This window comes from Mus caroli, unplaced genomic scaffold, assembly GCF_978045245.1.
Source record: "Mus caroli unplaced genomic scaffold, Mus_caroli_1 scaffold_8, whole genome shotgun sequence".
NCBI lineage: Eukaryota > Metazoa > Chordata > Mammalia > Rodentia > Muridae > Mus > Mus caroli.
The window spans coordinates 108,599,254-108,624,575 of record NW_028227263.1 but is presented as its reverse complement, the minus strand read 5'-3'; the positions used below and the strand labels follow the sequence as shown (position 1 = coordinate 108,624,575).

At 46.4% G+C, this 25,322-nt stretch overlaps 1 non-coding gene across 1 annotated transcript; it reads right to left on the bottom strand.

Moving 5' to 3' along the window:
• Positions 1 to 18,699: 18,699 nt before the first annotated feature.
• LOC115031587 (U7 small nuclear RNA) lies at positions 18,700 to 18,760 on the bottom strand. Its single transcript, XR_003837264.1, has one exon. It is a non-coding gene; the product is annotated as a U7 small nuclear RNA (small nuclear RNA).
• Between the last annotated feature and the right edge of the window lie 6,562 nt (positions 18,761 to 25,322).

Genomic DNA, 25,322 nt, shown 5'->3' with positions numbered 1-25,322 from the left:
AAAGCCCCTGACCTTCACTTAACACTCAGTGTCCTGAACTCTTAAAATTAAAAAATCAAAGATTTCCCAGGAGCTAGAGAGGAAGCTCACACTACAAAACTGGAGCTCTTAGATCAAAGAATCGGCTGGCTTTTTACAAATGTCTCTAGCTCTTCCTTACCACCCTCCAATCACAGCACAGGCCCCAGAAAGACCTCTGGGAGACCTGATTCCAGAAAGACCTGATAAGCCAGGTGGCTGAAAGCTTCCTTCTGGTTCCTGGGGAAGAAAGTCTCCCTGAGCCAGGGCTCAGTTATTTCATATTCCCGGGGCTCGTGACTACTCAGAGAAAGCGCAGGTCCCTTGAGGCGAATGTCCCATGGTTATACAGCACGCAAAAGAACAATCACTCAAACTCCTATTTCTTCCTAATACCTAAATCTGTCTCAATTTATTGCATTTGTAAGGCTGTGATGGAATGTCAGACCAAGCGAGGAAAGGCGTGGTTTCAGAGGTGTCAGTCCGTCATGGCAGACAGGACAAGGTGGGGTAGAGTAGCTCACAGGCCGAACCAGGAAACAGAGCCAATTCTCAGGAAGGACCAGGACAAGATCTAGCCTCAGGGGCACTTCCTCTGTCACCTACCTCTTCCAACAAGTCCCTCCTTTCACCACTTCCGAATAATATGTTGTCTCCATCAAAGGGTTACTCCACTGGACAGGTCAGACCTTCACAGCCATCTTGGTACCACTGTGATGAAGGTCTGAGTGGAGGTGACAGACGTGATAGCCAGAGCTGCTCTCGTATAGTGTGAGGCCGTGGAAGGTCTGTCTGTATGAGGCCAGACTACAGTGTTGGCTGAGAGAGAGGATCAGAAGAAACATGGGTCTGGATGAGTTTTGGTAACAAGGGCAAGAGAGTAGCTAGCTCCGGGAATTTACAAGAGCGCCATCTTAGCCCAGAGCTTGCAAAGCTGAGTTTGCGCTCAGAAGACAGTCAGACCGCGGAGGTCATCAGTAAACATGATAGGACACACAGAATGACACATCCTGTCTGCACAAAGGTAGCAATCGCCACCTATGTTTTACCTTAATTCAGTCAAAAGTTTAGAATAAACTGATTCCCAGGTATAATGGGGGGGGGGTAGGGGAAGAAATAAATGACCAAATCATGTCATCCACTTTAAGTGGATTCTGACTGGAGCTTTTGTGTATTTATTTTTTAAGATTTATTTATTTATTTTTATGCGTATAAGTACACTGCTGCTCTCTTCAGACACTCCAGAAGAGGGCGTCGGATCCCATTATAGATGGTTATGAGCCACCATGTGGTTACTGGGAATTGAACTCAGGATCTCTGGAAGAGCAGCCAGTGCTCTTAACCCCTGAGCCATCTCTCCAGCTCCAAATTTATCTATCTATCTATCTATCTATCTATCTATCTATCTATCTATCTATCTATCTATCTATCTATTTTTAAAGATTTATTTATTATGTATACAATGTTCTGTATGTGTGTATGCCTGCACATCAGAAGAGGGCATCTGACCACATTATAGATGGTTGTGAGCCACCATGTGGTTGCTGGGAGTTGAACTCAGGACCTCTAGAAGAGCAGACAGTGCTCTTAACCTCGGAGCCATCTCTCCAGCCCTTTTTTTTTTTTAATTTTAAAAAATCATGTATTTACTCATTTATTTAGTGTGAGAGGCAAGAGTGTGTGTGCCATGGTGCACATGCAGAGGTCAGAGGACAACTCGTAGGAGCTGGTACTCTCTTTCTACCACATAGGTCTGGGGCTCAAACTCAGGTTGTCCTGGTTGGCAGCAAGCCCCTTTACCCATTGAGCCCTCTTCACAGCCCTTTTGTAGCTTATTTTTGTAACTAAAGCCATCATTTCTCTTCAAGGACTTGGATTTCTTCTTTAATGTTAGTGCTTTTGTTTGTTTGAGACAAGAACTGTTTGTGTAGTTCAGATATCCTGGATCTCTCAATCCTCCTGTCTCAGCCTCCTGATAGGACTGTTTGGTGGGCATTGTTGTGCCTGGTTTCTTGTTTAACTTCTATTGTTTTTTTTTTTTATGAAATTGATTAATTTGTGCCTGATTCAATTGCTAACTAAAATTTTTAATGCTTGCATTTTATTTTGAAATTACCTAAACTTTATGGGAAAGCTGAAAAAAATAGGACAAAGAATAGGCTAAAGAAACAAAGGGAGAATGATACGCTTAAGGAAGAAAAAAAAGGATCACTGGAGAGATGGCTCAGTGGTTAGGGAGTACTGGAGAGATAGCTCAGTGGTTAGGGGGCACTGGAGAGATGGCTCAGTGGTTAGAGGGCACTGGAGAGATGCCTCAGTGGTTAGAGGGCACTGGAGAGATGCCTCAGTGGTTAGGGGGCACTGGAGAGATGGCTCAGTGGTTAGAGGGCACTGGAGAGATGGCTCAGTGGTTAGGGGGAGGCACTGGAGAGATGGCTCAGTGGTTAAAGGGGTGTTGGAGAGATGGCTCAGTGGTTAGGGGGAGGCACTGGAGAGATGGCTCAGTGGTTAGGGGGAGGCACTGGAGAGGTGGCTCAGTGGTTAAGAATACTGATTGCTCTTGCAGAGGACCTAGGTTTGGTTTCCAGAATCTACTTGTCAGCTCACAATCATATCCAGTCCCAGGGGATCTGATGCCCTCTTCTGGTCTATGTGGGTACTACACACACTCAGTGCCCATATACACATGCGAGCAAACACTCATACATGTAAAATTATAAAGACTTAGAAGGAAAAACAAAAAGGTAAGGTTTCTCCGAGTAGCCTGGCCGCCCTGGAACTTGCTCATGTGCCACCACTGCCCTGCTCTAAACAAATGTATTTCAAGAACTAAGAACGCCTGAGATGGCTCAGTGGGGAAGAGCACTGACTGCTCTTCCGAAGATCCTGAGTTCAAATCCCAGCAACCACATGTGGCTCACAAGCATCTGTAATGAGATCTGGTGCTCTCTACCAGTGTGTCCAAAGACAGCAACAGTGTACTTATTTATAATAATAAATAAATATTTGAGCCAGAGCCAGCAGGGACTGAGCGAACAGGGCTGACTGGAGTGAGCAGAGGTCTTAAATTCAATTCCCAACAACCACAGGCTCACAACCATCTGTACAGCTACAGTGTACTCATATATATAAATCTTAAAAAAAAGAAACAAAATATCAAAAATTCAAACTGAGGTAGGATTAGCAAGGAGCGCAGAAGGGGACAGTGGTGTTGTGTGACAGAAGCAGACCTTGTGTGACATCCGGGATTCACATGAGGTCAATCAGCTCTAAGCTCAGGGTGGATGAGTGATCTGTGTATGGGCAACCAGCATTTCTGTGAGTGGGATGACCGTGAGACATAACACAGACCCTTAGCAGGGTGGGTCTGGTGATTTTCCTCAGTGATGCTGTTTCTACAGAGACCAGGCAGCCCCTGACAGAAAGTCCACTGCCTCAGACTCCTCCCTTCTCACATGGCCGGTCCTCCCAAGAACTGACAGCTATACTAGGTATGAGTTCATCGCTACCATTGCCTTCCCGGCACCCTCCAGGCCAGGGCTGACAGCTATCTGATTGATTGGCAAGGGATGTGATCAGTGTTGCCACAAGCCACGGGATCTGTTTTGTGGTGAGGAGAACTCACAACCACAGACTTATCCAGAACACTAGAAGAGCCTGTTTAAGTCTTACGCTGCTGTGCTGTGGTGGAAGGGACAGGTACCTACAGTCGGGGTGCTGTCTTCTAAACTGTAGTGTATGACCCTCACCCACAGTGGATATGCCAGAGGCCTTGTGTTTCAACTTCAGAAACACACAGTGGGAGCTAGCTGCCCCCTCCCCACCATCTTCGGAGTCGCTCAGGCAAAACCTGTGTTTCCTGTCTCCACAGCTGCAGGCCCACACCCTTGCCCTTGAGGGTAGAGACTGAGGTGGGTCCTTTTGTTAGAGAATGCCACACATTCCACTGAGCAGAGACAGTGAGGAGGGAAAGGAAGATGGGGAGGAAGAATAAAAAGAGGCAAAAGGGGGGGCATGGGAGAGGAGAGGAGGAGGAGGAGGAGGAAAAAGAAGGGGAAAGAAAAGGAGAAGAAATAGAGGCAGCACAGCCTGAATCCCCACATTTGGGAGGCTGAGACAGGAGGGTCGCAGGTTCCAGCCCAACATGGGCTACATAGGGAGATCTTGTCTCAAAAGAACAAAACAGAACAAACAAAACCATGAAAAGACAACACTATGGAATAAGGGAAGTATTTATAAATCATTTATTGGATAAGAGTTTCACATGTGAAATCATACATAAAGAATGACCACATCTCAACACAGCGATAAAGATAAATCAGGTCTTGTAGTGCAAATCGCAAATCTGTAACTCTAGCAACTAGGGAAACTGAGGCAGGGGGAGTGCACATTCAAGGCTCCTTGAGCTATAGAATGAGTTCAGGTTCTGCCTGAGCAAACTATATGAACTGGGCTCAAAGTAAAAAGTAGAAACAAGGCTGGGATGCAGCTTAGCAGTGCAGTGCCTGCCTGTGTACAGTGCCTGCCTGTGTGCAGTGTCTATTTGTGTCTAGTACCTGTCTATGTGCAGTGCCTGCTTATGTGCAGTGCCTGCCTGTGTACAGTGCCTGCCTGTGTGCAGTACCTGCCTAGGTGCAGTGCCTACCTAGGTGCAGTGCCTGCCTGGGTTCAGTGCCTGCCTGTGTGCAGTGTCTACCTAGGTGCAGTGCCTGCCTATGTACAGTGCCTGACTGTGTGCAGTGTCTATTTGTGTCTAGTACCTGTCTATGTGCAGTGCCTGCTTATGTGCAGTGCCTGCCTGGGTTCAGTGCCTGCCTAGGCACAGTGTCTGCCTGGGTACAGTGTCTACGTAGGTACAGTGCCTGTCTGTGTGCAGTGCCTACCTGTGTGCAGTGCCTGCCTGTGTGCAGTGCCTGCCTGTGTGCAGAACCTGCCTAGGTACAGTGTCTACCTAGGTGCAGTGCCTTCCTGTAAGCAGTGCCTGCCTAGGTGCAGTGCCTACCTAGGTGCAGTGCCTGCCTGGGTTCAGTGCCTGCCTGTGTGCAGTGTCTACCTAGGTGCAGTGCCTGCCTATGTACAGTGCCTGACTGTGTGCAGTGTCTATTTGTGTCTAGTACCTGTCTATGTGCAGTGCCTGCTTATGTGCAGTGCCTGCCTGGGTTCAGTGCCTGCCTAGGCACAGTGTCTGCCTGGGTGCAGTGTCTGTCTAGGTACAGTGCCTGCCTGTGTGCAGTACCTGCCTAGGTGCAGTGTCTACCTAGTTGCAGTGCCTGCCTGGGTGTAGTGCCTTCCTGTAAGCAGTGCCTGCCTAGGTGCAGTGTCTACCTAGGTACATTGCTTCCTGGGTACAGTGCCTGCCTGTGTGCAGTACCTGCCTAGGTGCAGTGCCTGCCTATTTGCAGTGCCTTCCTGGGTGCATTGCCTGCCTGGGTGCATTGCCTGCCTGGGTGCAATGCCTGCCTGGGTGCAGTGTCTACCTAGGTGCAGTGCCTGCCTGGGTGCATTGCCTGCCTGGGTGCATTGCCTGCCTGGGTGCAATGCCTGCCTAGGTGCAGTGCCTACCTAGGTGCAGTGCCTGCCTGGGTTCAGTGCCTGCCTGTGTGCAGTGTCTACCTAGGTACATTGCCTGCCTGGGTGCATTGGCTGCCTGGGTGCACTTGATCTTCAGCTCAATGCCCAGTACCACCACCCAAACTCCAAAGCAAACAAGCACTATCTCAACAATTGGAATGACAGTGAATGAAGGGCTCGAATAGTTACACCTCCAGCAAAAATACATAATAACCCCGTGAAAATATTCTCAGCCTCACTAATTAGGAGGGCACAAATCAACAGTAAAATGAGACATCATTGCACATTGGTTAGATTGCCTACTGTGAGCTAAAGGACAAAATGAGACAGAAAATGCCTTGTTGGGATGAGAGGCCGGAGTCTTCAAGTGCTGTTGGTGAGACTTTAAAATGATGAAGCCACTGTTTTTAATTTAAAAATAGAATTTCCACACAGCCCAGAAATGCCACTGTAAGACTGAAGCAGAAAGAATTTAAAGCAGGGCCTAAGATGGATATTTGCACGTGTTCTTCTCAGCTTGGTTTGCAACGTCTGAAAGGCAGGAGCAACCTGTGTCCATCAGCTGATGGGCGGATACAGTGAGGTCCACATGTCAAATGGAGCATCATCCCGACGGAAGAATGGCACTTCTGATTCAAGGAACTCAGAAGGCATCATGTGGGTGCAGAAGCTGACTTCAAGAGGATGAACCCATAATTCTACTGATATTGAAGCCCACAGAACAGGCCAATCCACAGAGACAGAGCTAAATGGCAGATAAATGGAGTAGGGTTGGGGGTGAGAGGGTGGGGAGTGGGGAGTAGTTGCTCAATGGATATAATATTTCTCTTTGAACTAATGAACAAGTTATTGTATTTAATGTGTGTGTGTATGTGTGTATGTATGTGTGTGTGTATGTGTGTGTGTATGTGTGTGTGTATGTGTGTGTGTATGTGTGTGTGTATGTGTGTGTGTGTGTGCATGTGTGTACCATGCATGTGCAGGAACCCAAGGAGGCCAAAAAGGAAGGTGTTGGATCCACTGGAACTTGAGTTACAAGAGGTTGTGAGCTGCCCATTGTGGGTGCAGGGATAGATCTCAGGTTATCTTCAAGAGCAGTGTAAGCTTTTAAATGCTGAGCTAGCTCTCTAAGTCCCAAAGTTATGTAGTGTCGTTCATATAAACAATGCACCTTAATTTAGGACTTAAAGTGATTCAAGTGGAAAATTTTGAGCTAGACACATTTTACCAAAATCATAAAGAAGGCAGCAATGGTATTGGCAGAGGAAATGAACAATGACCATGAGGAGGCGGAGTCATGGCTCTGTCAATGACAGCTGAGGAAGTCTGGGGCTTAGGATGTGGGGTTCACTGATACTGCCCTCCATGAGCCAACGACTTGCAATAATAATAAATGAGCAGACTCAGCATCACGGGCCAATGGTGACGAAGCAAAAGCACTCAAGTAGGGTGAAAGAGCGCTCTAATCCCTGTACACAGCCTACACAAGTCAGGGAGGTGGCTGGCCTTCAGTGAGAAATGTCTGGGGTGATTGGTGTGTATCAGCCAGCTTCGCGAGACTGCAATGAAGTGTCTGAGGCAAGTAACATGACAGAGATGAAAGGTTTACTCAGCTCAGGGTTTGGAGAGGCTGAAAGTTCAAGACCACGGGGCTGGTGAGACGGCTCAACAGTGAAGAGCGCTTGCTGTTCACATACACAGGCACACATGCATACACACAATTAAAACAAAATCATTAACATTCAAGGCCAGGACGCTCCACTAATTCCGTTACTGGAGAGGGTGCAGGATAGCTTAGCATGGCAGGAAGTGCAAGGGCTCAGAGATTACTGTGTTAGTTGAGACAGGCATTGTTCTGCAGCCCAAGTGGGCCTCAAATTCATGATCTTCCTGCCTCAGCCTCCCAAATACTGTTAGGACAGATATTTGACAATATACCTGGCTTAAATAATTGTATCCATTTAGACTTTTTTATTTTATTTTCATGTATACGTGGGTATATCTGTGTGTTTATGCCATGCATGTGAGGCTGCTGGGGAAGGCCAGAAGAGTGAGTCATAGCCCCTCGAGCTGGAGCTACAGCCAGTGGTAAACCATCTGAGGTGGTGCTGGGAACCGAACTTGGATCCCTGACAAGAGTAGTGAGTGTTCTTAACCATTGAACCATCTCTCCAAGCCCAAATTATCACACACACACAAAGTATAATAATTGTTGTGTTGGTGTGTGTGTGTGTGTAATACACACACACACACACACACACACACACACACACACACACACATATATATATATATATATATATATATATATATATAATTTTTTGACACAATGTTTCTTTGTGTACCCCTGGCTGTCCTGGAACTCGCTCTATAGGCCAGACTGGCCTCAAATTTAGAGGTCTGCCTGCTTCTATCTCTCAAGTGCAAGAATTAAAGATGTTCACCACCATCACCATCTGGCTGTAATCGTATCTTTAAGTTTTTTTTTCCCAAATGGTCAATTTTATTTTATGGTATGAGTGTTTGGGCTAAATGTATGTCTATATCATGTGCCTGGTACCCAACAGAGGTCAGAAGAAGGCATCATGATCTCCTGGAACTGGAGTTACGGAGTGCTGTGAGCCACCGTGTGGGTGCCAGGAACCAAAGCCATGTCCTCTACAAGAGGTCAAGCCATCTCTCCAGGCCCCAGGGATCATATCTGGAACGGGAGATCTCACCAGATAACTAGTAAATGTGGCTTAAAGAAGACTTTACGTCTCCCAAGTGCTTCACCTCCTCTCAACAACAGCACCTTACAGACCACAGCGAAGCCTGGACAGCCAAGCCACACCCACCGCCAGTGTAGATAGGGCTGTTGAATGCCGAGGATGAATCGAAGGCCATCTGAAGTAGGGTTTTGTGTGGCTTCTATCTTGAAGGCTTGCAGCAGAACAGCTCTGGGGATCTCAGGGCTTGGAAAGATAAACACCATTTGTCTGTCACCAGGCCGCAGCTGGCTGTGGACGTTTTGTGCAAAGTCAGCTCACTGAGCCCTGCCGCACTTTTGCTTGCTTTGGCCCTGTGCTTTCCTCAATGCTGTGGCATGGCGTGGCATGGCTGAGCACACAGACAGACAGGCGGCAAGTGTGTCCTGGGAGTGGGGAGCATGCAGGAAATCCCACGAGGCTTTCTATGGACTGCTTAGAAGCCTGCAGCTGGGGCCCTGGCTACCCACAGCAGAGAGCAGCCTGATAATCCTGTTTATCTCCAGAGATTGTCCCCCAACTCCACCTGCACTGGAGACATAGATGACTGGGGTAGCCAGGCTGACTGAGACAACAACACAATGAATACGACACACAGCCACTCAACTCTACTGCCCTAGGACAGTCTAGGCATCCCGTATGATCACGATCATGTGAAAATTTCAAATTTGAGATATCTAGAATAGTTCCAGCACACAAAATTTGGGAAAGCACGAGTCATTTGCTGTTTTTTTCCCCCAAATGTGGAAAAAAAAAAAAGAAGACAGACAGAATCTTGTGTCCTTTGCTGTAGCAGTGATTCATGCATTTCCTGATCTATTGCGCCCCCTAGTGTTGCGTTTGACTCATAACCCCTGGTTATGAAGCCTGGACTTCAATCTCAATAAAAAACAAAAAAACAAAAAACGATGGCTCCCCTTTCATTGCTTGTTCTCCAAGAAAACTTCCGCTCTTTTGAGTCTCTGGAAACTAAACCTGCGTCACCCTGACGTCTAAAATAGAGAAGGCACAGAGCTTTGCATGTGGTCCCAAATGAAATCGCCCACGTTTTCACAGCAGGAGGCGGCTAGACAAGGTCTAATGGGGGAAATTGTCTCCTAGTGTGTGAGGGATACACACGTCCCATCTGGATCCCGTCATTCCACCTGGCTTGGAAGCAGATCCAGAGAGCATCTGCTCTCTTTATAGTTTGCCCTACAATCTACTTCAGTGCATCTGTGTAGGATGGCAAACGCTGCCTTAATCATTTCCCAAAATAAAGACACCTTTGCCATCGTTGGAGCTCAGAAACTCTGCGTTTACATGGCTTAAAGGCTTTGGCATACTCCAGTGTGAGCCCTGGCCTACACTTTGGGTAATTTGTATGCGTGTGAAGGCAGCATCATTTTGGGTAGTTTTTCAAAGGAAGTATTAAGGGCAAGAATATTATTTTAAGTGACAGGAAGGAAAAAAAAGGTGTGAATTTAGTTACAGACTCTAGAGAAGAGGAGAGAAGATGTTATACTCCTGTCTGAGACATTGCAAACCACTCTAGGATGGCCCAACAACTTCTCGCCCTGCCCACCTGTTCAGAAGATGGCAGGAAGTCCTCCAGTATGCTCAGACTCCTGAGGATACAAAAATCTCAGAAGTGCAGTCAGGCCTCTGTGTGGATAAATGTTGTGCATATTGATGGGGTGTTATACCACCCTAGAGATTAATTTTTATCTATTTGTTATTTTTACATGTGTTTGCTGATGTACATTATGAGTGTACAGGACTGCAACGAGGCTAGAAGAGTACATCAGATGTCCTGGAACTGGAGTTACAGGTATTTGTGAGCCATTACATGAGCGCTTAGGGGACCAGATCCCAGTCCTTTGTAAGAACAATATGTGCTCTCAATTGCTGAGCTGCCTCTCTAGCTCCATAAAAATAAAATAAAATAAAATAAAATAAAATAAAATAAAATAAAATGAAAATAAAAATAAAAATAAAGACAACAACCCCCCCAACCATATATATAGTTTTGTTTGTTTGTTTGTTTGTTTGTTTGTTTGTTTTTGAGACAGGGTTTCTCTGTGTAGCCCTGACTGTCCTGGAACTCACTCTGTAGACCAGGATGTCCTCAAACCCACAGAGATCCACCTGCCTCTGCCTCCTGAATGCTGGGAGTAAAGGCGTGTGCTACCACTGCCTGGCCCTTCCAAATATCTTAAAGAAAACAAATTTTAGATTTATATTCTTGAGGCTGGAGAGATTTCTTAGCAGTTAACAGTACTTGTTGCTAGCCAGGAAGTGTGGCATATGCCTTTAATCCCAGCATTCTGGAGGCAGAGGCAGGAGGATCTCTATGAGTTTATGGCCAGACTGATTTACATAGTGAATTTCGGGATAGTCAGAAAAAGAAAGCTAAATAGAGGTCACCCATGCCCACCAAAAAAACTTGTTACTGTAGTATGTAATTTTTAAAACGTGCTTGCTCTTTCTCAAGAGCTCTGCCAAGCTGCCAACGACTGCCCCAGCTATGCCCTTTCACCTGCCCATCTTAGTCACCATGAATGGAAAACACCAGATAGACTTAATATTCTTTTAAAAAATATTTATTTATTTATTTATTTATTTATTTATTTATTTATTTATTTATTATATGTAAGTACACAGTGGCTGTCTTCAGACACTCTTGCCCCATCTTAGTCACCATGAATGGAAAACACCAGATAGACTTAATATTCTCTTTAAAAATATTTATTTATTTATTATATGTAAGTACACTGTGGCTGTCTTCAGACACTCCAGAAGATGGCATCAGATTTTGTTATGGATGGCTGTGAGCCACCATGTGGTTGCTGGGGTTTGAACTCAGGACCTTTGGAAGAGCAGGTCGGCACTCTTAACTGCTGAGCCATCTCACCAGCCCCGACTTAATATACTAAAACTAGCCAGATAACTGAATGGCTGGGCGAAACACCCTGCCCCATCCTCCTTAGCCTTAGCAGCGGAGGCTACAAACTTTCGGGGCCCCAAGACCTATATGTCTGCCGCTTCCTCCACCCACCACCTGCTCTGACTCCTCCTCTCTTCCTCCTGGGACCTGGAAGTCCCACCTTTTCCTTCTCACCCAGCAATTGGCTTCTGCCTCATTTATTGACACAATCAAGAGCCAATTACGGGGGCTGGAGAGATGGCTCAGCGGTTAAGAGCACCTACTGCTTTTCCAGAGGTCCAGAGTTCAATTCCCAGTAACCACATAGTGGCTCACATCCATCTGTGATGGGATCCGATGCCCTCTTCTGGTGTGTGTGAAGACAGCTACAGTGTACTCATATACATTAAATAAATAAATAAATCATATTCATATATATATATATATATATTTATATATGTATATATATATAACCAATTAGGGAATCAATACCTCCCCCTTCACGTTACTTTTGCAGAGTACCCAGGTTCAGTGCCCAGAACTCATATGGTAGCTCACAACCATCTGAAACTCCAGTTCCCTGGCATCAAGCGCCCTCTTCTGACCTCCCTGGGCTCTGGATATGCACACAGTGCACACATGTGCATGCAGCTATGGTGATTTTTTTTTCTTTTTTTATCAACTCAACACAAACCTCAATATACCCGGGAAGAGGAACTCTCAGTTGAGGAATTGTCTGCATCAGATCGGCCTGTAGGCAAATATATGGGGGCATTTTCTTATTTTCTTATTTTGAGATAGAGTTTCACTATGTAACCCTGGCTGGCCTGTAGACCATGTTGGACCTTGAACTCACAGAGACCCATTTGCTTCTTCCTCCCACTAGACATATCCTTGATTAACAATGGATGTAGGAGGACCCAGACCACTGTGGGCAGTGTCACCCCTGGGCAGGTGGCCCTGTGTTGCATAAGAAAGCAGGCTAAGCAAGCCAGGGGGAACAAACCAGTAAGAGCAGTCATCCATGGTCTCAGCTTCAGTTCCTGCCTTGAGTTTCCTATCCTGACTTCCTGTACTATGGACCATACACTCTAAGATGAAATAAACCCTTCTCTCCCCAACTTGCGTTTGGTTATGATACTTATCACAGCAATAGAAACCAAACAAAGACATAGATAAAACACTCATATACAGAAAACAAGACAAATAAACATAAAAGAGAGATCTCTTTTCCAGCTGGGCATGGCTGCTGACAGCTGTGGTTCTAGGACTTGAGGCTGAAGTAGAAGAACCTTCATTTGAGGCCAGCCTGTGTGACTTACTGAGACCCTGTCTGTGATGGCTATTCTTGGTTGTCAACTTGACTCCATCTGGAATTAACCAAAACCCCATACCTGTGAGAGATTTTTTTCATTAACTGGAACATTTGAGGCAGGAAGCTGTCTTAGGGTTTCCATTGCTGCAACGAAGAGACACCATGACCAAGGCAACTCTTTTAAGGACAACATTTAATTGGGGCTGGCTTACAGATTCAGAGGTTCAGTCCATTATCATCAAGGCAGGAGCATGGGAGTGTCCAGGCAAGAGGAGCTAAAAGTTCTACATCTTGATCCAGAGGCAGACAGGAGAAGATTGCTCCCACATGACTAGGAGGAGGGTCTCAAAGCCCACCCCTACAGTGACACCCTTCCTCCAACAAGATCACATCTACTCCAACAAGGCTACACTGCCACTCCCTGGGCCAAGCATATTCAAACCACCAGAGAAGACTCGCCTTAAATACAGATAACTTGAGGTGGGAAGACCTACCTTAAATCTGGGCCACACTGTCTCATGGCGGGCGGCCTATACAAAGGACGTGGAAGAAGGAAGCACTTGCTTTTTGCCTGCTTGCCCTCACTCTTGCTTCTCCGGCATTGGAGCTTACTTCTTTGGGATTCTGATGCACACTGTGAACCTGCTGAGACATCCAGCCTCACGGACTGAGCAACCATTAGATGCTTGGACTTTCCTACGGAAGATCGCCGTTGTTCTACTAGCTGAAAGACAGCCTCTAAGCTGTCCTAAGAATTTTCCTCCTGTATATTTAGATTCATCCTATCAGTTGTGCTCTCTAGAGAACCCCAGTCTACTGTCTGAAAACAAAAGTGATTTACATTTTGAAGACCATGTTTCTGTTTCGACCACGAGCCGTGAGGAGATGAGTAAGTGTCTAGGTGTAGCTGGGGTGAAAGAGATCATCAAAACCTAGACAGCTTGTCAGCCTGCTTGCCCAGCTTCTCAGGGGACAGGAGGATCCCAGGTTCAAGGAATGCCTAGATAAAATGATGGATTCAAGGTTAGCCTGGATAGGTTAGACCTTGCCTCAAAATGAAAAGTACAAAGAAGACTGGGGATAGAGCTTAACGGCAGAGTGCTTGCTTAAAACCCTACAGTGAGAGTCTGGGGGAGTGGTTCAGTGGTAAAGCCCCACCTAGAGTACCCCAGTAAGGGGGGCCAGGGGCGTGGTTTAGTGGTACCACACCTACCAAGAATCCCTCAGTGGGAGGCTGGGAGTGTTCTGTGGGTAGAGTACTTATCTGTATAAAAATTCCCATTTTGACTGGAGAGACTTGACTTCCAGAGAGGAAGGGCATGATGCACTTGGGTAGAGCAAACCTTTGTCCTGGATGACTTATCCTTGTAGAATATAAGACACAGGGCCTTTAAGCCCTGTTGAAGGCCCATAGTAGATCATCTTGCTGATACTGGCTATGAGAAATGGGAGTCCTGGGTGACTGGACTGGAGCGGAGTTGGAGTTTGGACCATTAAGCAGAGCTTAGTTGGAGGCCCAGTGAGGCAGAGAGTCTGGTTCACCAAGTGACTTTTTCTTTCTTGTCTCCCCCCCCCCCAACTCCCCCGTTCTGGGGACTGACCTAACGCTTATGAGTAATGTGTGAGTGTCGATCCATCACTGAGCGCCACCCCTGATAGGACCAAGTGACTGGGAGCTGCAAAGATGGACACAGAGTAAGCGCATTGCTGTCCTTGCAGAACATCCCAGGACCCACATCAGGTGACTCACTATCCCTTGTCACTCCAGCTCCAGGGAATTCAATGGCCTCTTTTAGCCATCGAGGGTACCAGGCCGGCATGCACATGGTGGGCATAAACGTACACACTCTTTCACACGCATGTGCACATATAACAAATAAATGAATATATACTGCTAGAAGAGGAGGAGGAGAAAGAAGAGAAAGAAGAGGAGAAGGAGAAGGAAGAAGAGAAGGAGGAAGGAGGAGGAGAGAGAAGGAGAAGGCAGCAGTAGCAGAAGCAGTAGCAGAAGCAGCAGCAGAAGCAGGCTTGACACTTCCTATCCAGCATCTCTGGGCCTCCGGTGAGCTTCAGCCCTCTAGCCTACCACAAGGATAAGTTGTTTGAAGGTCTGTCCCAATAAGCACCTTGATAAGCTATCCCTTGGGAACTCACCCCTGATAGATCCAGGGTACCTGATCCTTCCAGTCAGACATTGGGCAGAGAGAGAATATCAGAGCTGAGGAGGGAGAGAGGGAGACTGTCAGGAAGAGGTGGGCTGCTCTGGGGCTGCTCTGTTCCTGGGCCACGGGAAGGCCTGGATCTCCCGGTAGTTTGAGTGCTGTTCCTCAGTTGATCCCGCTAAAAATTTTGAAAGGCTACAGGACATTTTAGAGTTCGGATATTTTCCTCTGAAAAAAAAAAAACTGACTTTTTAAGAAACTTACAAAGTGAATGCGTTGTAATTGTTTTGCAGATATAACTTCAAGAGAGACCCCTGTCCCGCTGCTCTCCTGGTCCACGTACCCTCCTCCCTGACCCCCTGACTGTCCCCGCAGCAAACACGTTCTGGGGCCCTAAGAATGTGAGAGGGCTGAAGTCGGTAGGTGGGGAATGGACTCGCCTCTCCAGCCCAGGAGAAAGGAAGCTGGTGTCTGGCTCGCCCGTGCATCCTGGCGGGGTGATTATCTCAATAATAAAGGACAGGAAAATTTTTATTTCGTGTAAACAAAACAAAAACCCGGCCGTGATTCATTAATGTCATTGAAACGGCATGCAAATGACAGGATGGAACTTAGCAGAAAGCAGCTTGGTGCAAACAACAGGCATTGTTTGGGAGCGCGGTCCTCATTCGTTTCAAATCCACAGACACGATTTCCTGGGTGTATAATTGTCCCCCCGCCCCCGACAGCGAGGCTGGGCCCTTTGTTTCCCTGGCTCCGCTGTGTGGAGCCGGTGCCGTGCGTGCAGCACCCCCGCACAGATGCCGCCCGGCTTTTGTTTTAGAGGCCGAGACACAGAGAGCCAGGCGCACGTGTGTCGGGCGTCCCTGGGCACAGTCCCCCTCCTTCCTGCGGGCCCCATTGTCTACCGCCTAGCGGCAAGTGGCTTTGCAAATGGTAGGTTTCTGCAGCTATTCCGAGGAGCTGCTTAACAGACATCACTTGGCTTGCTGAGATCGGTCTCTGCGAGCCCAGGCACCAGCAGGGCAAATGCAAAGTGTGTGCCTCTGGTCCCAAGAACAATGTGAGCCTGAGGAGAGGATTTAGGTCTCAGAGAAATCAGTGGGTTTAGGCCTGGCACCCAACAAGGAGGTACCCCTCCCCCGCAAAAGAATCTCAGTGTGTCCCTGAATTCCAGTCCCAAAGATGATCTTCCAACACTAAAGTCACCCTATTCCAGAGGGATGGGAACATGGGCTGGAACTCTAGGCCTTTGACTTGAGAGGATTTTCAGCATGGAATTGGGGAAGGAAGGGCACAGGAAACCTGCCCACTGTGAGGCAGCTGATATGTTACAGTTTGTAGGCTAGGGAGGGATGAAGTAGTGTCCGGAGATAGTGTCCCTGACAGTTAAATCAAGACCTTACCAGGTGTCGGTTCACTTATGTATCCCCAGAGACCCAGCTCCAGAAGAGCCACTTACAAATTCCAAAGCCTTTTGGAAGGCTCAAACAGCGCGTCTTCAATCCTGGATAATGCTCTGTTGTTTTTCCACACGGTGTGTGTGTGTGTGTGTGTGTGTGTGTGTGTGTGTGTATGTGAGCGCGTGCACACCCAGTGTGTTTTAGCCTCTACTCGAGTTGGGGTGGTGAGCAGCTCAGAGGTCCAGGAGACCTTCCCCTCTGCTTTGACTCTGTTTTCAACAGCCTGACACTGTCTTCTATTCCCAGAACAGCCTAAGAATTCACCCGCCCGGGGTTGAAGAGATTGTTTTTAAAAGTTAAGAACACAGAAATCAAGTGGCCTGAGCCTGATTCCTAGTACCCACATAGGGTAGTTCATAATCACCTATGACGTCAGTCCCTGTGGTGTTGGAGGTCTCTGGGCTCAGGGGTACACACATTCATGTGCACACATACCCCATACCTATATTCCCTCACCACCCACCCCCACACACACACTGCACATTAACTTTTTAGTGTGCAACTGGGGGCCTCCATGCTTCCCTGGACCTAGGATCTGCCCCTCCAACAGCAGCAGCATCTCTTGGCTTGACAGTGTGTGAATGACATAAGGTCAGAGACAGCTTCCCAGAGTGTAGTACTGGTGGGGGACTCTCCATAGACCTTATTCTCTTGTAGGAAGGATGACTGGCTTAAAAGCTGGGTGTGCAGCCCAGGATTTGAGGGTTCCCCTTTCGCAAGGATGGTCCAAAGCCACTGCTGTCTGTGATGGTTTCTTTTTTTTTTTCTTTTTCTTTCTTTTCTTTCTTTTTTTCTTTTTTTTTGGTTTTTTGAGACAGGGTTTCTCTGTGTAGCCTTGGCTGTCCTGGAACTCACTTTGTAGACCAGGCTGGCCTCGAACTCAGAAATCCGTCTGCCTCTGCCTCCCTGAGTGCTGGGATTAAAGGCGTGAGCCACCTATGATGGTTTCTTTTTTTCTTTTTTTTTTTTAGATTTATTTATTTATTATATGTAAGTACACTGTCGCTGTCTTCAGACACTCCAGAAGAGGGCGCCAGATCTCGTTACGGATGGTTGTTAGCCACAATGTGGTTGCTGGGATTTGAACTCTGGACCTTTGGAAGAGCAGTCGGGTGCTCTTACCCACTGAGCCATCTCACCAGCCCCCTGTGATGGTTTCTTTAGCTGTCAGTTTGACTGGACTAAGAAGCATCTAGTGAGGTGGGCATGGTGTGTGGGCTTGTGCACAGGATAAGCTAAGCCTCTGATTTCTCTATGATTGATGACACAAGAGTCTCACGTGTGGCAGCATACAGCACCTCTATCTTAACACAGCCAGACTTCTATTTTTTTATTCAGACTATTCTATGAAGCAGAGCCTGGCAGCTCATATTGGTATTCTTAGCCCTGGAGAGGCTGAGGCAGGGGGATAATGAGCTCAAAGACAGTTTAGGCTATGTAGTCAGATTCTGTCTCTCAAGACCGGTGTAGGGAAGGGGTATGCCATGGCACACACCTTTAATCCCAGTACTATGAAGGCAAAGGGGGTATGCCATGGCACATACCTTTAATTCCAGTACTATGAAGGCAAAGGGGGTATGCCATGGCACATACCTTTAATCCCAGTACTATGAAGGCAAAGGGGGTATGCCATGTCACACACCTTTAATCCCAGTACTATGAAGGCAAAGGGGGTATGCCATGGCACATACCTTTAATCCCAGTACTATGAAGGCAAAGGGGGTATGCCATGTCACACACCTTTAATCCCAGTACTATGAAGGCAAAGGGGGTATGCCATGGCACATACCTTTAATCCCAGTACTATGAAGGCAAAGGGGGTATGCCATGTCACACACCTTTAATCCCAGTACTATGAAGGCAAAGGGGGTATGCCATGGCACACACCTTTAATCCCAGTACTATGAAGGCAAAGGGGGTATGCCATGGCACATACCTTTAATCCCAGTACTATGAAGGCAAAGGGGGTATGCCATGGCACATACCTTTAATCCCAGTACTATGAAGGCAAAGGGGGTATGCCATGGCACATACCTTTAATCCCAGTACTATGAAGGCAAAGGCAGGAACATGGCTGTGAGTTTGAGGATGGTTTAGTCTATATAGTGAGTTCCAGGCCAGGGCTTCATAGTGAGACCCTGAAGAAAGAATGGAAGAAGAAAAGGAGAAGGAGGGGAGAGGAGAGAGGGAGGGACAGGCAGGCTGATGACTTGGGGGAGTCATATTAATGAGGCACACTTCTGGGCGTGTCAGTGATGATCCTCGCAGAAATAACTGTATTCTGAGGACTCTGACCTCCCAAGGTCCAGCCTCGGCTTGGAGAGGGGCTCTAGGGAAGGGGTGCCTGGGCGTGGCCAGAAGAACAATTCCAAGTTCATCTATGGCTTTCTGACAGCCTTGTGCTCTGCTTGAGATAGCTCTCCAGACAGCTGAGCTCTTGCTAGAAAAAATTCTAAAAGCTCTCTAGATAGCTCATGGGTTTTCCAACCTAAGTCAGAAAAGCTGCTAGAAAATATTCTTGGGTTTTCTGAGCAAAGTCAGAAATCCTGCTAAAAAAAATTCCAAAAGAGCTCTCTTTGCTCTCTAAACCATTCTCCCTGGGTGGCTTTCTCTTGCAGACTAGTCTTTTATATTTTATTTTTTATTCAGATGAAAATATACTCATATATATATATATATATATATATATATATATATATATAATCAATTCAGTCATTTACTCCAAGTTCCCTTTTGATTATTCTGTGAATCAGCATTTTATGACTACAGGCCCTTGATTCTTAGGAAAAGACAGCAAGTACATTTTTTTTTTAGAAAACATGGCAAATTGAATTCAGAGATCCACCAGCCTTTATAAGCACAAACAATAAATTTAGCTGGGTGGGATCTTGCTCTGCGATCCGCACTTCCTAAATCTCTTTACCTCCTTCCTTAATATCTTTCTGACGAGCTGGCTCATAGTGCAGCACCTCTCTTCCTTTAGATCTGTGAAGCCCCTCATATAGTTCATATTGCATCCTCATATTTTGCATAGTTTAGAAATTATACATTCTTGAACTCATGTTTTCAGAGTTCTTTGCCACAGTCTTAAAGGCTGTCCTGAAGGTCACTGCATTTACCATTTTGCTAAGGACATTAGACACACCCTCGACTCCTGGACTTGTGCTATCTCTGATTATCCTGGGGTCATGATAATGGCAGAGAGGACGTTGCTCCAAAGGAGGAACATAAGTACAAACAGGCCTTCTGTCTAGCAACCGTCACCCTAGGTTCACACCCCGCCTATCTCTACTCCAGGGTGGAAACTGCATCCCGCAGTCCCTTCTGCATGGCCATGCAGGACTCTGCACTGACCTATCAGTGGACCAGTCCCTCAATGGCATAATTAAGAAGTGGGAACAGCACAGCACAGAAGAAGGAAGTGGTCCTGAGAGTGTTCTATCCTGGGGGCTCTGACCCCATCACCATTCCCTCTGTGCTAAAGATCTGCTTCTCCATCATACTCTCTCCATCATGGTGTGTTGTCCAAGGACATGAGGCCAAGTGACATAGATTGAACAATGATTTGTAACTGTAGTTCTAGGAGGCATGACACCTTCTTCTTGCCTCAGGGTCCTGCAGTCATGTGTACACACTCACATGCAGACACACATACCTACATATGATTTAAAAAAATAAGGATAAAGCTTAATATAAAAGCACACACACATATATCCACCCCCCATCTTAGTGTTTTATTGCTGCAAAGAGATTGGGTGATCAAAGCAACTCTTACAAAGGCAAGCATTTAATTGGGACTGGCTTACAGTTTCAGAGATTCTGTCCACTATCATTATGGCAGGAAGCATGGCAGCATCTAGGCAGACATGGTGCTGGAGGAGCTGTGAGTTCCACAACTCGATTCAAATGCAGCCGGGTGTGTGTGTGTGTGTGTGTGTGTGTGTGTGTGTGTGTGTGTGTGTGTGTGTGTGTGATTCTCTTCTGCATTGGGCAGTGTGAACACTAGGAGACCTCAAAGCCTGTGTACACAGTGACACTCTTCCTCCAACAAGGCCATACCTCCTAATAGTGCCACTTCCTATGAGCCAAGCATATTCAAATCACTCCCCCCCCCCACAATCAAGATAAACTTTAAAACTTAGATTATTTATTTTATATGTATGAGTGTTTCATTTGCATGTGTGTATGTGTGTCACCTTCATGCCTGGTGCCCGAGGACATGAGCAAAGGAATCAGATCCCTGGGAATTGGGGCTACAGGTGACTGTGAGCTGCTGCTGTGTGCGTGCTGGGAATGGAGCCCAGGTACTGTATAAAATTAGTAAGTGTCCTTGATTGCTAAGCTATCTCTCCAGCATCCTCTAGATGAAAAAAGGTTTAAAGCATACTGACCGGGATGACTAGCAAGTAAATACAAGTGACCTCACAGTATGTGTTTGAAGCAAAAGAAAACATTCCGAAGCCGGGCGTGGTGGCGCACGCCTTTAATCCCAGCACTCCGGAGGCAGAGGCAGGCGGATTTCTGAGTTCAAGGCCAGCCTGGTCTACAGAGTGAGTTCCAGGACAGCCAGGGCTATACAGAGAAACCCTGTCTCGAAAAAAAAAAAAAAAAAAAAAAAAACCCCAAAACAAAAAAACAAAAAAACATTCCGCTGTTGAGGAAACTCTCAAACTGACTAGGATTTAAAAAAAATGCACCCAATGCAGCATTAAAGTAAAAACTACTTAGGAAAAAAAAGGATTTCCATTCTATGAGCAATTTGAAATAAAAACTTCAGAATCGTAGGAGTGACTCTACCATAATTTTCTGTAATAAAACATCTATTATAACAGATATAGCAATACAATAAAAGTCCCATTGTTCCAGAGACTGTATCATAACTGAAACAGGATAATTATAGAAATACTTGTGTGGGAATTGCATGTTCAACAGAACCATTGAAACCCATTGTTCTCAGACTAAATAAGTCTTCCAGTGTGAGACTCTCCCGCACCCTGAGAGGAAGGCAAGGTGGGTTTTTTTTCAATCTTTTATGGCATTGTAATCGTCCAAAGTCCCCTCAGGGCCATCTGTGACACATTTCTCAGGGCTCATCCAAAAGTCATCTCTACACCGTATTTGGAAAGCTAAAATTCATGAGTGGGGTTTGAAGTGGGTCTAATTCTTTTTACATTCCTTTAAAAAAAATTACTACTTGGATGTGGTATTGCCTGATTTTAATCCCACTACTTGGGAGGAAGAAGCAGCAGAATTGCCACAAATTCAAAGCCACTGTGGTCTATGTAGTGAGTTCTAGGCCAGCCAAGGCTACAAACCCACAAACCCACCAAACAAAAACAAATTTACTAGCATGTGTGTATTGTATGGAGAGCTGGGTTTCATGTCATTTTGTTCAAATATATCATATACTTGGACCATATTCACCACATTATCCTCTCTGGTGCCCATGATGTTCTGGTTCCTTGTCCCAAATAGCAGGTGTCCTTTCTACTTTCCTCGAATATGGTTCTTATTTTAAATTTAAATTTTATTTTATGTAAATGGGAGTTTTACCGGAATGTATGTCTGTGTACTATTTGTGTTCCTGGTATCCACAGAGATCAGAAGAGGGCGTCAAATTTCCCTGGAACTAGAGTTAAAGTGAGCTGGGCAGTGGTGGTGCACGCCTTTAATCCCAGCACTGGGGAGGCAGAAGCAGGCACATTCCTGAGTTCGAGGCCAGCCTGGTCTACAGAGTGAGTTCCAGGACAGCCATGGCTACACAGAGAAACCCTACCTCGAAAACAACAACAATAACAAACAACCAAACAAAAGATTTCTAGAGTTATAGTGAGCTGCCATGTGAGTGCTGAAAGTATAAGCTCTGGAAAAGCAACCAGTGCTCTTAGCTGCTGAGCCATCTCTTCATGCCTGTGTGTTTCATCTCTGTGAGACATTATCTTGCTATGTAGCTCATGGTGGCCTCAAATTTGTAATGATCCTCTTGCCTCAGCCTCTCAAATACCCGGCAGTAGGCAGATTTAGGGTGCAACAGAGCTCTGTCCAGTTCATTTGTAAGTTCTCCCTTAGAATCCTCAGGATGCCTTGCAAACCCTGGTCACTGCCAGCGCCCTGGTTCAGCCACTGTCCTGTTCTTAGTGGACAGCACACCTTTTGTCTCCCCTCCTCTTTAATCTTCACAATATGCTCAGGTTGTTGAGAGCCTGGGCTCCTGTGTTCATTTTGTATGAGGACAGTAAGGGAGGGTTGGGAGCCTGCCTAGGGCTTTGTCTGGAAGCTGTATGCACTTGAGTAAGTTGGCACTTGAAAGGCGGGGGGCCTGGGAGATTCAGCGGTGAGGAAGCCTGAGGGAGTTGTGGCTCTACAGGGCCGGAATGACAATAATCCTGGCAGTGATGACCGTGCATGGAATGCCCCAGCAAACATGCAGACTGGAATGAGATGTGATAACTGTCTACAGAAATCCGAAGCATGAACTAACCTTCATCAGAGTGACAGAGCCCAACACGAGGTTTTCGTCAGTCTCCAAACATCTTGGCTCTGACAGACGGCACTTTCAGAGTAGAGATCTCTTAAGACTGAAGTGTTGGTGGTCCTCATGGACACACCAAGCTTGACTTAGGCCCGGCCTGAGGGTTCTGTGTGTGTTGTGCCATGGAGTGGGCATGCATCTCTCGGGCAGGTGCTCAGAGGTAGTGTTCACAGCTGGCATTCAGCAAGTGCCTGATGTTATGGGTTTGTCCTAGCTGCTTTTATGATGCTTTGATTAAAACATCATGCATGACCAAGGAAGCTTATAAAAGAGAAGGTTTAATTGGGCTTCCAATCCCAAGGTTAGAGGTTATGGTGGCAGAGTGAGAGGCAGGGTGGCAGGTGACTAGAGCAGCAGCTAGAGGCTCATGTCTTTTTTTTTTTTTTTTTTAAAGATTCATTTATTTATTATATGTAAGTACACTGTAGCTGTCTTCAGACAATCCAGAAGAGGGAGTCAGATCTTGTTACGGATGGTTGTGAGCCACCATGTGGTTGCTGGGATTTGAACTCCGAACCTTCGGAAGAGCAGTCCGGTGCTCTTACCCACTGAGCCATCTCACCAGCCCCCTCGTGTCTTTTTTTTTTTTTAAGATTTATTTATTTATTATATGTAGGTACACTGTAGCTGTCTTTAGACACACCAGAAGAGGGCATTACGGATGGCTGTGAGCCACCATATGGTTGCTGGGATTTGGATGTAGGACCTTTGGAAGAGCAGTCAGTGCTCTTACCCGCTGATCATCTCTCCAGCCCCTTGTGTCTTTTTAAAAATTATTGTCATAGTTTGAATATGCTTGGCCTAGGGAGTGGCACTATTTGGAAGTGTGGCCTTGTCAGAGTAGGTGTGTCACTGTGGGCGCGGGCTTTTACACCCTAGTCCTAGCTACCCGGAAGCCAGTATTCTGCTAGCAGCCTTCAGATGAAGATATAGAACTCTCAGCTCCTGCACCATACCTGCCTGGATTCTGCCATGTTCCTGCCTTGATGATAATGGACTGAACCTCTGGACCTGTAAACCAGCCCCAATTACATGTCCTTTATAAGACTTGCCTTGGTCATGGTGTCTGCTCACAGCAGTGAAACCCTAAGACACTTATTTTTATTAATTTTTAAGTGTGTTTGTGCACACAGATGCAGTTGTCAGTGGAGGCCAGAGATATCAGAGCCCTTTGAAGCTGGAGTTAAAGGTGGTAGTGAACTGAACGTGGATGCTGGAACTGAACTCAGGTCCTCTGGAAAAGGAGGAAGCAGTCCTAACCACTGAGCCCTTTCTCCAGCCTCAGAGAGCTTATATTTTGGTCCACAGACAGGAAGCAGAGAGCACACTGGGTATGTCATCAGTCTTTTAAAACCTCAAAGTCCACCCCTAGTGACACACCTTCATCAACAAGGTCACTTCTCAAAACAGTTCTACCAATTGGGGACCAGATAGTCAAACATATGAGCCTATGTGGGCTAATCTCATTTGACCACCAGGTTGAATTGTTATTGTCCCGAAAAGACAGGGAGTCCCAACTCTGTCACTGTGTATCTAACTGTCTTAGTTAGGGATTCCTCGCAGCTAGAAGACTGTCCTTCCCTCCCCTGCCCCCACCACACATCCATGCAGCAATAGGGAAGATTAACACTGTCAGCCAAGGGTCATCGAAGACTGGTAACTTTACCAGAAGCTAAGAGACAGAAAGGAATCTTTCCTACAGGCTCAGGGGAGTGTCAGGGGAGTCCCTTCAAGCTGCTGTAGCAACATAGCAAGGATAGGGAATTTGAGCAACTGAACCAATTTCTTTGGAGACAAGGAAGTCCAAGATTAAGATACCTGCTGGTTTCAGGTCTAGTGCAGCCAAGCACTTCATAGATGGAGGAAGGGGACAATAAGCTCCCTTGGGCTTCTTTTTTTTTTTTTTTTTTTTTTTTTTAAATTTAAATTTTTTAAAAGATTTATTTATTATATGTAAGTACACTGTAGCTGTCTTCAGACACTCCAGAAGAGGGCGCCAGATCTCGTTACGGATGGTTGTGAGCCACCATGTGGTTGCTGGGATTTGAACTCTGGACCTTCAGAAGAGCAGTCGGGTGCTCTTACCCACTGAGCCATCTCACCAGCCCTCCCTTGGGCTTCTTATATGAGGCCACTAGTCACCTCCCAAAGGTCCACTACTAAAGACTTTCAATGTGTAAACTTGGGGATAGGAAGGAAGAAAGTTGAGAGAGTGTCTCCATCTGCAGCCTAGGCTGGCCTCAAACCCTGATGGATTTGATTGTTTGTTTGAGACAGGGTTTCACTATGTAGCCTTGGTCAGCTAGAATTCTCTTTGTAACCAGGCTGGCTCCAAACTCATGAGATTTTTTGTTTCTGTTTCCCAAGTGCTTCGATTAAAGGTGTACACCACTGCACCTGGTAGCTAGCCTCAAATTATTGAGCTTTCTACCTCAGAAGGATCTCCTTCTGAGTAACAGGATTGTGGACGTACAGACACCTACCGTGCACCTCTTTCACAGACGGCCTCAGCCGCTAGTGGCTAGCTGTCTAGGACACTTCTAGGTGTCAGGGTGATCATTTTAGGACTTCATTCATCGTCGGTGTGGATGTCTTATAGCCTAGTCTCT